This window comes from Myotis myotis, unplaced genomic scaffold, assembly GCF_014108235.1.
Source record: "Myotis myotis isolate mMyoMyo1 unplaced genomic scaffold, mMyoMyo1.p scaffold_m19_p_3, whole genome shotgun sequence".
NCBI classification, from domain to species: domain Eukaryota; kingdom Metazoa; phylum Chordata; class Mammalia; order Chiroptera; family Vespertilionidae; genus Myotis; species Myotis myotis.
Window position 1 is genome coordinate 123,078,596 of NW_023416335.1, and position 15,963 is coordinate 123,094,558.

At 43.2% G+C, this 15,963-nt stretch overlaps 1 long non-coding RNA gene across 1 annotated transcript in view; it reads right to left on the reverse strand.

Annotated features, from left to right (window-relative positions):
- Nucleotides 1–15,963, reverse strand: part of LOC118650033 — a 23,830-nt gene continuing 7,867 nt past the window's right edge. Inside the window, exon 2 of the long non-coding RNA XR_004965835.1 lies at nucleotides 1–272. This is a non-coding gene — a long non-coding RNA (uncharacterized LOC118650033). The remainder of the gene's footprint in view (nucleotides 273–15,963) is intronic.

A 15,963-nucleotide genomic window follows, 5' to 3' on the forward strand; every position in this document is an offset into this window, starting at 1 on the left:
TTTTTCCAAAGTCCATATTTATGAGCTGAATATTAATTTGAAAAACATCCTTTATGTTTCAATTCTTGTTACAGAGAAATCTCTCAAAAACTGGAGTCTACTTTCCTATCTCAGGACAGAGAAACAGAGGCAACCTTCTTGGTGATCTGGGTTAGGTGCTTCTTTGGGCTTGAGGTCACCATTGGGCGTCAAGTCTTACTGTCCCAGGGCTGGAGATGTAGACAGCGGGGGTTGGAGATTGAGTCGAGTCTACACTGATGTCTTGGCATCTCCTGGAAGGTACATTTTTAACATCAGTCCGTATAAGAGCTAGTTTTATCTCATATTCTTCGTCAAGTGGAGGGCAGAAGAAATAAGAGCCGTTAATGACGTGTTTTTTATTGGCTGAATCAATTAATCAAGGTTTTATTGAAATGGCTTGTCTCCCTGAACCCCTCATTCCCAATTCCTCTCACTTTTCCCTGTGTTTTTATGAACTCTCTCTACTCACAACACATTTGACACCAACTGTAGGGCTATTTCTCCACACTAATCAATTCTCCAACTCTCTGGGCACGGAGTCCTGTAATTCAGTTCAATTCTGACACTAACACCTGGAGTTAGCATAGAGCCCACGGGTTAGGGGTTCATCCCTGAGGCTGCCCCACTTTGGGTGCAGTCACAAGTCCCATGTTGCCAGCCATAACCCTGACCATAAATCCAGTATTTCCCACAGACCTTCCTCAGATTCGATCTTTTGCTAGAGCTAGAGTGGCTCACAAAACTCAGGAACAGTCTACTTACTAACACCAGTTTATTTTTATTTTTTTAAATATATTTTATTTATTTATTACAGAGAGGAAGGGAGAGGGATAGAGAGTTAGAAACATCGATGAGAGAGAAACATCGATCAGCTGCCTCCTGCACACCCCCCACTGGGGATGTGCCCACAACCAAGGTACATGCCCTTGACCGGAATCGAACCTGGGACCCTTCAGTCTGCAGGCGGAAGCTCTATCCACTGAGCCAAACCAGTTAGGGCACACCAGTTTATTTTAAAGGATATTATAAAGGGTACAAATGAACAGACAAAGAAGTACATAGGGTGAGATCTGGAAGGATCCCGAGCAAAGGAGCTTCTGTCCTGTGGAGTTGGCATGTACCACTCTCCCAGGCACAACTGATCAAATCATTGGCCACTGGTGATTAACTCCATCTCCAGCCCCTCTCCCCTCCTAAAGGCTGGGGGTGGGGCTCAACGTTCCAACCCTTCAGACATGCCTAGTCCTTTTGGTAACCACCCTGCATCCGAAAGCTCCCTAGGGACCCACCAAGGGTGGCCTCATTAGAACAAAAGACCCTTCTGTCACTTCTATCACCTAGGAAATTCCAAGAGATTTAGGAGGTCTGTGGCAGGGGACAAAAACCAAATAGATGTTTTTTATTATGTCACAGCTTCCCTAAAGACTTAGAGTAGAACATTGTAGACACTGCCTACAAATGTCACATCTTCCCAAAAGTACATGATTTTGTCTAGCGAGGAATTCAACACTATTTTGTCCTCTCAAAAGCACCCCAATTCACTGATCACTGAAAAGGCAGATACAAATGACTTTGGACAGTCAATAAGCCAACATTTACTGAACAACTACTATGTACAGCCACTTGCTAGGAGCTCTAGGAAATGCAAAGGAGACAGAGGGTCCCTGACTTCCTTTTGTTGAGGACAAGTCAGAGATAAACCCCAGGCTTTGATGCCTGGGGTTTCAACATCATGTTCAAGTCCCAGCTTTCTCCTTAGCTGCTGCAGACTTGGGCCTCTCTTTCCTTCTTAGTAATATGGTGATAATAATAACATAGATCCACAGGGTTGTCAGGAGAGTTAGATGGGATAATCCCAGAACAAGTTACAATAGTGCTTGGTACATGCTAAGTGCTCAAGAAGTGTTGTCTGAGTATCTGAGAAATGCATACATGCAAGAAGCTGCTAGCACAGGAGACATCATACCAGAGAGCTGACAGGGCACCAACACCCGAGACCAAGTGACCAGCAGAAGGGGCTGATGCGGGAGAGGTCCCGGGCCTGGTGGGGCTGGCTTCCAGAGTGTCTGAGGCTTCCATCACCAGAGTGCCCGTCTCAACCTCAGCCCACGGGGGACCCCTGCCCGAATGAATGTGGACTGGCCTGGACCTCGGAGTACCTAGGCTTTCTGTCCCCTCAACGGAACTGTGAGTTCCATGGGTGTGGGGGGATAGCAGGTCAGGAAGAGCTTCATGAAGAAGGTGGTGTTGGAGCCAAGGTCTCAGAAGGTTAGGGGCAGAGACAATGAAGAGGCCCGCTTAAGGATGGCCCATCTCCCCTCTTGGGGCTCAGGCCTGCGGCCAGCGCTGCCTGGTTGAACACTGTACACTGTAGGGAATGTGTCCTCCTTCTCTCTGAAACCCCCCTGCTGCTGCCCAAACAGAAACCTACTTTTTCTTGCCTGGCTCTTGGGAGAGCTGCTACCTACACCCCCTATTCCACAGAACAGCCCTCCTCAGATCTGAAGGCTGAGGCCCTGCCAGCCCTTCCCTCCAGTTTTCTCTCTTCCGAGCACCATGTTCTGCTGGTCTCCCAGAAGCCGCGGCTCGTCGTTGTGCACTGCCCAGCACAGGGGTGCCAACCCACGATGCGCTCTGAGGCCTCCCCTGGCAAAGCCCCAGGCCTGTGGCTGCCATCTCATCACCCTCTCCACCCCCTCCATCTCCAGAGTTGCAGGGACGTGGTCGCTGGCACCTCTTCCCAGTTCAGCTCAGAGACGCTCTTCTCGGGACCCTGGCACACCCCACTCCAGGCCATCAAAGGAGATTTGAAGTGAAAAACAAGACAAAACTGAGAAATGTCCTATTTTATCACAAAATATAAGCAGTAAAAGATAATCCCAGCTTTGCCACTTACCATCTGGGCAAGCTTGGGCAAATTAGAAAACAACAACTGTTCTGTTCCTCAGTTTCCCCATCTGTTACACAAGGATGACTGTAGTCCCTGTCATAGTGCTGTTGTGAGGATCACAGGGGTTCCTGTGCCAGGGATTGGAAGCAGTGCCGTGTACAGAGTGGGGGCACCGCTGGTATCATGTTGTCGTCGTTATCGTGGTTAAGAGGGCAGGGCGCTGAATCAGCAGACACACTTAACCTCTCTGAGCTTCATTTCTTCATCTTCTTAAAATGGAAACAATAACAGTACCTACTTCATTCAATTGTTGGAGAGCCAAAGAGACGCTACATGCTCAGGGTATTGTTAATGCTTGAGCACAATGCTTGATACACATTAAGTTAGAAAAAGGTAAGCCAAAAAAAAAAAAAAAAATCTTAGGGAAAAAGAAGAAAGAAAGACCCTGGCTAGAAAAGTCAGGAGAAAACTCATTAAGGTCTGAGACCTGCAGCCCAGCCTCCCTTAAATAGTGCACCCTTGCCTGCGCTCTGTAGCCCCTCCAGCACCCCACCCCCAGCTCCTCACCTTCCCTCGACTGTCTCGCCAGGAGTCTTGCGCCACATAATCACTGAGCTAAACCAGAGTTGAATGAACAGCGTGTTTATTTTATTATTTATTTATTATTTATTTACTTATTTTAGAGAGAGATGAAAGAAGAGAAAAAAAAATACACATCTATTTGTTGTTCCACTTGTTTACACACTCATTGGTTGATTCTTGTATGCCCTGACTGGGATTGAACCCACAACCTTGGCATATTGCAATGATGCTCAAACCAACAGAGCTACTCGGCCAGGGCAAATGAACAGTATGTTTAAACATGCCTTCCCGACCCCCAGGAAATCAGGAGAGTAAAAAAGAATCCCTTTTAGCCCAGAGTTCCACCTCCTGGGAGGGTGGCTGCTGTGGGTGGCATAGTTCCCATGCATCAGTCACATGACTCCGAGTGCAGTGATCAGAAGCCCAGGCTTTGGCTTTCGAAAGACAGTGGTTCAAGTCCTGATTCTGCCAGTTACTGGGATTCAGGTAAGTGCTAGCCTCAATTTCCTCCTTCATAAAACGGGAATTGTGAAAATTACCTCACCATGGAGTCGTGAGCATTAAGAGAATTATTTGGAAGGAGCCTAGCACAGTGTCTGGTAGATCGAAGTGCTTAATAAATTTCAGCCACTGTTATCCACTCTGGATTTGTCGAACCCCTGAGGACAGCAGGGCATTTGGTTCAGGAAGTGGTTCTAGGGAAAAGCTGGGAGAATCTGACTAATTTTACTGGTTGGGGGTCAGGAGAAGAAGGGTGTGGCCATGGCCTGAGCCCCTGGAATGCTCCTGCCCAGTGGCCCAGCGTTACTGACATGTACCCATCCTGCTTTGGGGTCAGCGTCCTCCTCTGGCTGCAATTGTCATTCCCGTCACCATTAACACCCCTCCTTTGCAGAGATGTGAACACTCTCACATTGTTTCTTCTGGCCAATGGCTTCTCTCTGGCTTGTGATTGGTACCCCCGAGATTCCATCGCAATGCAGGCATGCCAGCTATGTCAGCGTGACTCGAGTTGTGTGTGGCTGACATCCACATGGCCCCGTAGAAGGCAGGCTCCAGCAAAAGGTTATTTGGAATGCTGCTGAATGCTTGATGTCTGTCAAGTTATCTTTTTGGGGTTAGGCCATTAAAGTCGCATCTGATGTTTTATGGAACAAACAAGATAAAGTGCATGTTGAATTTCATGGGGCATGGAAAGAATTTTTATGGATGTAGACAGAATAGCAGCTAAAAGTAGGTTGGGATTTTTTTTCCCTAAAACTTTGTAGTGCTTCTTCCACATGGCTGTTTCACTTGAGCTCAAAGCAGAAACAACCCCCAAAAGTGAAGCATAGAGGCTGCCATAGTAACAGATTCAGTAAAACCTGGGGCTATTAGGCACCTGTAAAGAACAGGGATCCATCTATCTGGCTCATATCATCCCAATCATAGAGCTGTCTACTCTGTCCTTAAATCCTCTACCCAACCTTGATCACCCACTCTGAAGAAAAACCCTTTTCCAGGCAAATCTGAATCCACTTGGGTGCTTTTTTTAGCCCACGCCTCTGACATCTCTTCTCCCTCCCCCTTCCCAGGTGACCCAGGCTCCAGATACTCCAGCCACACCAGCCAGTTCCTGGGCCTCTGAGCTTACTGTGCACTTTCCACTTTGTTCCTGAGCTTTGTCCCATTGCCCAGAGCATCCTTCCTTTCCCCCTCTGCCACTATGCATCCAACCAAATGGTCTAACGGAGTCCAACCAAATAATGGGCACATTGCCAGGCAATGATAGAAGGTTGAGCGGACAAAACATCAGAGCCTTACCATCCTCCAAGCTCGGACTCAAGTACCACCTCCTCCAGGCAGCCTTCTCAATCACCCACTCAGCTGAACCCCTGTTCCCTCTTTCTGCCCTCCCACTGTGGGGTCAGGAGAAGAAGGGTGTGGCCTTCTTACCCCCCATCTCTTATATTAAAGTGAAAGCTATGTGTGTATGTGCCTGTTCCCTTATACCCTGTAAGGCCATAGAAGATAGAAACCTCAGGCATTCGTTTCCTATCTTGGCCCACTTAATTTATAGAATCAAGACCTTAATATTTTCCTCCCCCTATAGACACTCAAATGCACAAAGAAGCAAAGTATAATGATGCTTGATGGAACATATTTCCAAAAGCAAAAAATTGGTGAGAGAGGGCACCCATATGTCTATTAACTGTAGGAAGTGGTTAAATTAGGATACTTTTGAGAAACATTCTGCACATATAATGAATGAAAGAGAGCTATATGTACCAGCAGAGAAAAAATCCAAATAATTGTTTATCTTAAAAAAAAATTAAGTTATAGAACAATATGTTTGGCATGATCCTGTTCAGGTTTTTAAACTTTTTTTTAAAGATCTCAGTGTTATGATTCAGAAGGTGATAACTTATCTGAAAATGTTGGGAAAGTGAGAAATAATTTTAAAAATCATATATACCTTAAACATTTCTTTGAAGTTAACATACATTTATTTACCAATTTTTTGATGTTTTCCAAAGTCTACTTTTTAGCGCACGTCTGGTGATTAGAGTTCTGCACCACCTTTTATGTGTAGTCATACCCATAATGCACCGTTTAAGTGTTCCAGTTTTATTTTTTGTAAAGTGGAATGAGAACTTAAAGACAGGGATACAGTCATTTGAATTCAGGTTTCCAAATTAACGATATGTAGAAGTGGTGTGACCTATGCAACTTAAATAACCTCTCTGAGCATCAATTTGTCATGTGTAACACAGGACATCATAATAGTAGCCATAGGTAACCTAGAGGAAAAATATGACTCTGTGTGTACAATGAAAAATGCTTAGTGCTCAATAAGGCTTACCTAATCTAGGATGCATTTTATTTTCTACTAGAGGCCCGGTGCATGAAATTCGTGCGGGGGGGGGGGGGGAGGCTGTCCCTCAGCCCGGCCTGCACCCTCTCCAATCCAGGACCCCTTGGGGGATGTCCGACTGCCTCTCGCAATCCAGGACCGCTAGCTCCTAACCGCTTGCCTGCCTGCCTGCCTGACCACCCCTAACCCCTCTGCCTGCCTGCCTGCCTGCCTGATCGCCCCTAACCACCTCTGCCTGCCTGCCTGATTGCCCTTAACCACCTCTGCCTGCCTGTCTGATCGCCCCCTAACTGCTCCCCTGATGGCCTGATCGCCCCTAATTGCCTCTGCCTTGCCCCACACCCAGGACCCAGGATTCCCTCCTCCAGCCAGTCACAGGCACCCAGGACCCAGGCTTCCCTACCTCTGGCTGTCCGCAGGCACCCAGAACCTGGGTCGGCTTCACCTGGGCCAGCTGCAGCCACAGGGGACTGTTGGCAGGCGGCTTTGCCTGGGCCACAGCTGCAGGCGCCCGGCACCGCGGGGTGGGCGGCTTGTCCCTCTCCTGGGACGCAGCCTGGCTGGTCCCCATTCCTCTTTCCCCAGTGTTGAGCATCTGAGCCGTTATGGCGTGACGGTGTGAGGGTGTGATGACCATTTGCATATTAGCTCTTTATTATATAGTACTAGAGGCCTGGTGCACAAAAATTTGTGCACTGGTGGGGGAGGAGGGGTTGGGGGGCGTCCCTCAGCCCCACTTGTGCCCTCTCACAGTCTGGGACCCCTTGGGAGATAACCACCTGCTGGCTTAGGCCCGCTCCCCAGGTGGCAGATGGCAGGCCCGATCCCTCGGTGCCTGCCCCACCTCCCCGGGTTGCGCACACGGCAGGACTGATCCGGGGATTGGGGTGCCGCCCCGGGTCGCACACACAGCAGGGCTAATTCGGGGGGTGGGACACTGCCGCAGGTCGGGTCGCACACAGGATGCCCCGGGCAGGTCGCACACGGGACACCCGGGCGGGCTGGCGGATCACTGCTGCCCCGCCCGGCCACCCCAGGTCACAGATAGGCCCGGATGGCGGCAGGGCAGGCGGGATGGCGCTGTCCCGCCCTGCCTGCAGTATGCAAATTAGCCGCCATCTTTGTTGGCGGTTAATTTGCATATCACGCTGATTATCCAATGGGAGGCATAGCGAAAGTAAGGTCAATTACCATGTTTGTCTATTATTAGGATTACTATACCATAGTAGGAAGATGAAGCATCCAAGAACCACCCTACATGGCACTCTGGCCACCTTCTCTTTCTGCCTCCAAGATGCTCAAAGTCCATGAATGACAGGGAGAAATCAGTGCTATGGCTTGAAGTTTAGGTGAATGAGAACCTACTGTGTGACAGAACTGGACCAGGGAGCACGGCAGCACAAAGCTCATTAAGTTAGTTTCTGCTCTGAAGGCTATTACAATCTAATGGCAAAGGTTGAATATACTAGTACATGGGAAGGTAAAGATGATAATATAGAGTATCAATTACAATATTTTCAGTTGCAAATGAAAAACAACAACAACAAAGTTGCTTAAATACTAAATTTTTCAATTGGCTCAAGCCATGGAAAATTCCAGAGGTTAGGGTAACTTCAGGAAGATACTAGATCAGCCCTGTGCTTCTAGTTCTCTTTGATTTCTCAGCTCTGCCTTACTGCATGTGTCAGCTTTGTTCTCAGGCTGGCTTCCTGCTGGTAAAATAAAAAAAAAATAAAAATAAAATAAAAATAAAAAATAAAATAAAATATATATATGGCAATTCCAGGCGTCACATCTGAGACCACATCATCAAACTGCAGTCTTGAAACCACTCTGAACTAGTCAAATTCATGTACCTATTTCTAACTCAATCACTCTGGCAAGATGAATGGAATTATGTTGATCAGGTTGGGCCAGTCCAGGCTTACCCCTAGGTCTGGTGGTAGAGTCAATTTATTGAATGCTTCTTGCATGGGTCAGGCACTGTGCTACCTGGCTTTACACATGAGGTAAGTGCTACTAGCATCTCTAGTTTGTAGTTGAGGAAACTGAGGCCCAGAGAGGTTAACAATTTTCCCAAGGTTATACAACTAATAAGTAATACAGCCAGATTCATACTTTGGCCTTCTGACTCCAGACCCCATATTCATAACCACTAAGCCATAGAATCAATCAAGACATCAGTCCCAAGCGGGCACCTCATGTGTATTGCAGATGACACTGACTGGGTAAATTGAGAGAGAAGAGAACTTGGCCAGGGGCTGAGATGATGAGAAGGCAGGGCTTGTGGTAGGTCATATGCAAGTATGGGAAAATTAGATTAAGTGAACCTTCAGACACAGGAATCACATTATAGCAGAAATAACAAATACAGTGGGGCCAGACAGCTTCCAGGTCTGCCACTTACATATAAGCTGATTGGCCTTTTCCAAGTTATTTAACTTCTCTGAGCCTACAGATGAAATAAAAAGCCATCAGAATGAATCAAAGGTGCATGGGGAGACTCTAAAGAGAGAAAAGGTCAGAGAATGCAATCCTGGAAACTCTGAATGGGACCAGTAAGTCAGCCAAATCCTATGAACATGGAAAGGCCTTAGGAGGGTAGAGAGTAGGAAGCCACATGGCCTCACTATAGAGACAAGTCTAGAGCAATTTTACAGCAATCTTACCACTGCCAGCTGGGAAATAAGAAAGAAGAGGATAAACATGAACTATGTCCTAATTATGCCTTCATTTTTGAAGGATAATTTTGGCAGATATAGAATTCTTCGTTGATAGTCTTTTTCCTTCAGCACTTTGAAGATGTAATTCCACTGCCTCTGGCCTCCATGGTTTCTGATGAGAAGTCAGCTATTAAACTTATTGAGGATTCCTGGTATATGGTAAGTTACTTTATTTCTTGCTGTTCTTAGGCTTCTCTCTTAGTCTTTTTTAAAAAAATAATTATTGCTTTTTAAAAATCTGTTTTTATTGATTTTTAGAGAGCAAGGAAAGGAGAGGGATAAAGAGATAGAAATATCAATGAGAGGAACATTGATCGGCCACCTCCCAGATGCCCCCTACTGGGGATTGAGCTGGAATTGATCCTGCGTCCTCTTGGTTCACAGATTGATGCTCAACCACTGAGCCACACCAGTTGGGCTCTCTTTGTGTTTTGAAAGTTTGACTATGATATGTGTATTTTTGACTGTCCTTGAGTTTATTCCACTTAGAGTTTGTTGAGCTTTTTGAATGTGTAGGTTCTAAAATAAATTTGGAAAATTTTCAGCCATTATTTCTTCAAATATTCTTTCTGCCTCTTGCTCTCTCTCCTCTCCTTCTGGGACTCTCATTACTTGTATGTTGGTATGCTTTATGGTGTTCCACAGGTCTCTGAGATTCAGTGGTTCTCAACCGTGGCTGCACATTAGAATCACCTGGGAATCTTTTTAAAATCCTGATTTCTGGGCCTCATCCTCCGGAAATTCTGTTTCTTTGTTATGGGGTGGGGCCACAACATTAGTAACAAAGAAACAGAATTTCTGGAGGATGAGGCCCAGAAATCAGGATTTTAAAAAGATACCCAGGTGATTCTAATGTGCAGCCAAGGTTGAGAACCACTGCTGAGATTGCTCACTTTTCTTCACTCTCTTTCCTTTTCTTCCTATGACTGAATAATCTCAACTTATATTCAAGTTAGCTGATTTTTTCTTCTGCTAGCTCAAATCTTCTACTGAAACTTTCTAGTGAAATTTTCATTTTACTTATTATACATTTTTACTCCATAATTTACATTTGGTTTTTTAATAATTTGCTTCTTGGTTGATATATTCTATTTCTTATACTTCTACTTTAATTCTTTACAGATAGTTTCCTTTAGTGTTTTGAACTATATTTGAAATAACTGACTTAAAGTTACACACTTAATCAACTCTGGGATTGTGTGGATGGGTTTTCCCCTGGCCCTTCTCCTCAGATTATCTCTTAATACATGTCTTTCTGAGGACAAGGTAATCTGGAGTTTAGAATGGAATTGTTTGAGAGTAAACCATGTTGGCAGCATCCCTGAGTAACTGACCCATGTTGGTAGTAAACAGTGGGTAGAGACACCCTGAGCTGAGATCTAGTACTGAAATGTCGACACTTTCATAGAGGATATAAAATACATTAATAATTCCATGAACTCCTAGAGCTGAGAAAACACAACAAATAGAGTTTAATGATAATAACAAACCCCACTTAGCTTTCTTTCAATGCTTACTGTATGCTAGGGCACTGTGCTAAATACACTACAAACATTTACTCCTTACAACCACTTTATTAGGTAGATATTATTCCCATCTGACATATGAGGAGTCAGAGAACACAGATAAGGTATGATCATCCATAATTTAATTCACCCAATGTATAGGTGAGAAAATGGAGTGAAATTCGGGGTTTTATTAATAAAAGCAGCTTCCAGAAGATGGGATAACCATTTTATATTTCCTTTCTAGGTAGGTAAGTCCTCAATGGTACTGGCGGATGCTTGCTCTGGAAAAAATGGGGTGAGGGAAGATCCATTGGCCTAGTGTGTTTTGCTGTAACCACATTGATTGTCTGAAGGTTTCTAAGTTGCTCCAAGTTGCTTTCCTATTAGCCTAACATTAAGGAAATCACACTTTAAGATGCGTATCAGTGAACTATTTGAGATCCAGAGGAGAGTGGCCTGCTAGTATCCAAATGAATCGCTGAAGAGAAAGTGTAGTCCAGCCTGGGGGAGAATGGGTGAGGAGATGGCATCCTCATATATATGACCACTTGTCAGCATAAATAAGGGAGATGGTTAATTCTGCCTTGTTTCAGTGGCCAGAGACTGCATTTCTGGGCAGAAATGGCCAGGAAGCAGGAAGTTTGGGGCCCCTTATTAACCTTCTGTAAGTTACTTAACCTTCCTGTCCCCCAGGATGGTAACGGCATATGGTTCTTAGGAAGCTCCTCTGAGGCAAAGGACCTAACTCAAGGCCCACCAATAGTAAGTAGACACCAGTGTTGCTGTGTTTAGATGCTGATAAAGAATCCTGTTCAGCCCTAGCTGGTTTGGCTCAGTGGATAGAGCATTGCCCTGCAGACTGAACGGTCCCCAGTTCCATCCGGTTCAAGGGCACATGCTTGGGTTGAGGGCTTGATCCCCAGTAGGTGGCGTGCAGGAGACAGTCAATTAATGATTTTCTCTGTCATCATTGATGCTTCTACCTCTCTCTCCCTCTTCCTTCCTCTCTGAAATCAATAAAAATAAATATTTCTTAAAAAGTAATTATTTTTTTAAAAAGAATCTTGTTCAACCTAAGAAAGCAATGTATAAACCTACAATTGATAGACAATGGGGTATGACACAAGTCATTTATCAGTAAATAATGATAGACAATGGGGTTAAGACACAGTTCTTTATCAGTAGAAATATTTGAGCAAAGACATCACCTTTAGGGATGTTCTAAAGGGTTCCCCTGTGATAGACAAGGGTATGGACTAAGAGACCCGCGGGGTTCCTTTACAACCCTAAAACATTGTATTATCATACAGATCCTGCCCTGTTACACAGCTTGTGGCATAGCGGGGACTAGTACACACTCGCCCGAACCCTAAGGACAGTGCTCTCTCCATGACACCATATGCCATACATTTTAAAAAGTTACATAGAACACTGCCCAGAACTGATCTCAAATATAATTGTGTATTAATTACTACAAATTTTTTCTTTCATTAGTCACAAATAAGAAGAAAAATGTCTACAAACACTTACATTTTTACAGTAAATAATTTATATCTAAGGGTTCTATTGGAGTACAAAGGATCCTGATGCGTGAAGTTTCTCACACATTCAAAGTGATGAAAAGTGGGGCACGGCAGACAGCTTTGCTTGCTTGTCCCTAGTAATCAGAGCATGCCAGAAAGCAAGCAGAGATGTCTTATCTGATGTTGCAACTCCAGGAAATTTGCCTTACCCTGTTCTCACCAAAGGAACCACCTGATGCTCCATGAGTTCCATGTAGCTCAGGATGAGCCTCATTTAATGAGCCCCACAATGGCTCTGAGCTGTCACTGAGTCACCTAAAGAAGGATCTGCAAATCAGGGTCCGTTCAAAACTGGATGTCTCTATGTTCTCTGACGGGGGCTGTGTTTGAGGTGTAGGAATAAGCATGTCAGTTTAACTTATGTGCTGGGATTGCGTGAAGCACCCTGAAACAGTGATATATTCCATATATTTTTACATCCCATATAATTTTGAGAATTGCCATTCTATTCTACTGACTTAGGATAAGGAAAACAGCGTTCTCCTTCACCTGACAACATACATCATGTCTACCTATAGAAGGAACTAAATTTTAAAAGTTTCAACCCATGATGAGTTAATATCTCCCAGATACCTAAAGAGTGAGAATATAGCTAAATCCACAATTTAAGAATCATTATGTAAAACATCAAATATACAAAAGATACTATAAGGTATGATTCCTATTTTTAAGATGATGCTTGATAAAGCCATTGGGCACTTTATAAATCTAGAGTTGAACGGGAAGTTCACGTCTTTTACTACAGCTAGCTAAATTGTGCAGATGAGGAACTTCAGAAATGAAAACATTTAGGCTATCCCCAGGTCACACAGTGCTGGCTTGTGGCAGAGCAGGAACCAGAATGCAAGTATTCTGACTTCCAGCCTAGTGTCATTTCACCCACCTGGTGCCAATGACAAGAACATTACTCCCTGCATCCATTTGAGGAGACATCCAGGCTAACAATCAGTGGTCTATATTCTGCTCTGCCCATGTCTGAGTGATTCAGGACAAGTAAATGAACTACTCTGACATCAGCTTCCCTAACCAAAGGGGTGAAATGCTAATCAATACCCTGTCAGATTCAGGGTGGGTTCATTCAGACAAGAAACAGATGCTCTGGGAAATACAGCTACTCAAAGAAAGGAATGCTCTCAGAATGGGGGACTAGGAAAGCTGCTCTATCATTGGCTACTTTAAAAGGACGAAAAACAAAGTCCAGAATGTGACCAAGACATCCAACCAACTGGTAGTTTCTAAAGATTACAAACAAATTAAGGACATAATTTAAGAACATAATAAAAATACTATGAAATCCAAGTAATAATTACTTGATTAGACTAGTTTTAAAGAGAAGATAAATTTCCATGTCCCTGGTTTAAGGTAAGTTGTGTAACACGGCTAAAGCATGGCATCTCATTCTATGCCCTTTGTTCTTTGGTTTTATTACTATTTTTTAAAGCATCCGCTTATGGGACATTAATTATTTCCCATACTTAATCACTAAACAATGTGCTTCTCAGGGACAGGGACTGTATTCTTTTTTTGGGGGGGGGGGAAGGCTGTATTTAACTTTTTCCTTCCTGGCTGCCTTTTAAAACAATTCACTGAATGTCTCTAACTATGTGCCCACTACATCCCCAGTGCCTAGCACACTATTGGCACATGTTAAGGACTCAATTTTTATCAAATAAATGAATGAATAAATCACAAAAACCAAAGGCATTTGCAAAGCATAGAAATATCAGGGTACTTGATTTCTCCATTAAAACCATTTAAAGTGTACCTTACAAACTGAAGCATACCCCCACATGCTCTGATGTATCTGTGCACAGACCTGTGATGTTATCAGTTTGACACATGTGATCGCTCAGCATGAATAACCTCGATGAATACTATATAGAATTTCAATCTCAGACTCCCAGACACAGAAGGCATATTCTATGACTGGTCATGAGGTTCTACAGTCTATTCCCTTGTTTCCAAACACGAATGCCTCTAATCTATGGTAGAGAACAAGGCTTTCCTAAATCTGGAAGATTTCCACTCAGCAAAACTTACAGGCAGCCTAGGTAAAGCCTTACATGTGTAAACGAAAGGTCAGACTTTGATTTCTTAAGGTAAGTTTGGTTTTCATCCCAAGTGTAGCAAATTTCACTGGAGTTCCATTACAGACTGACTTAAATCATTTGCTAGATGACATAAAATTGCTGGTAATTACACTATAAAGAGTAATTTTATTAACTTTTCTTGTACAAAGGCAAGTAAATTGAAGCCTTATTCAATTTTCTATTAGGGAAATATTACAATAGACATACCATCTTATTTAAAAAGAGAAACATTAGAAGAGTAATCTTTAGAAGTAGGGGTTAGAAAAACTTTCTATTTGCCAGTTAATTGGAATCACACAACAGAGACCTCACCGGCTGCTCCTGGATACAAGGAAGACCCACACACAAAAGGGTCTGCACACATCTTACCTCTGATCTAGACTCCCCTCTCTCAAAATATCTTTAAAAAATAATGCCTCACAATTCTGAAAGGACTGGTGTCCATGGGATGCCAGATGGAAGGCATTTCACCTGAAACCTTATGCAAACTAACCCAAACCATTTGTTTCAGACATTTTCCTTGACACCAGGAGAGAGTTTTGGTCCTGGGTTTGCATTTGCTTGATGGGCTAGCTGCTCTCAAAAACGGAAACATATGTGGGCATGATGAAGGGAAGAATTTGGAAGTTAGGCACAGAAATTCTCTTGTTCTTTTTTAATCCTGTGTATTTTTTTCTTCACCTTAACAATAGGTATATTAAATTTTGGTGACTTTTTATTTTCAAAAGCGCAAAATTGAGTGCTTTGGTATTATTTCCCAGGACAAAAACCCAACTTTAATATCCATAATTTTTTTACAATTTGATGACAATTTTTAAAGAAAAATGAAGTGAAGGCTTACACATACACTCATTGATAAAAGAAGAGACAGAGGAATCATCATTATCATCATCATTATTATTAAACAGGGCGTGGAGGAACTTACCTTTACACATCACAAGAATTATTTGGTTTATAGCTGCTGGGACCACAGTGAAAGTATGATTTGAGATGGCTAACAGCAGAAATAAAATAGAATTTTTTGTTCTAATTTCACCTTCCACATAAACCCCTCAGCTCTGGATTGTGCTTTTCTAAGTTGTTTAGATAATGCATAGGCACACACTTTGTTTCAGGTTCATGTAAGAGCAGATGCCCTTTCTTCAGGCTGAGCGAAGAGGAAATGCATTCCTCCGAAGAGTCTAAATCCAACCTAGTTTGGAGTGTCTCGCATACTTATACAAACTGCCTGCTTTCAGGTTAATCCTAAAATAGAAACAACATCTCTCTCCAGAGGTGCACATTTTGAAGATTATAAAACTTTAAAAACAACCTGTTTCACACTTCAAAACTCATTCCTTTTAATGCCAACAAAAGACCACCAAGAAAATAACTTTAGAAAAATTTTCAATCTGCCTCCTGATATTTACCCCTGGGAGAAAAAAAAAGAAAAGAAAAAGAAAGCCTCAACAAGAAAACTATTTCTCCAGTTTTTGTTAATTAGTTTTTAAAAGTTTAGAGAATATGAATTCAGCATGTTGTAGAATTATGTTACAAACGGCACTAACAGATGCTGGCAATCCTTGTGTTTAGAGATTGGAAAATAAAATATGAATAAGGAATATTAACTAAAAATATTTTATATTGCTTCAATTTGGTTGCCATTTAAGCTGAATAAATCCATGAAATCGAAAGAATATTCAATCATACTGAGAAAGTGGACATTTTTAAGG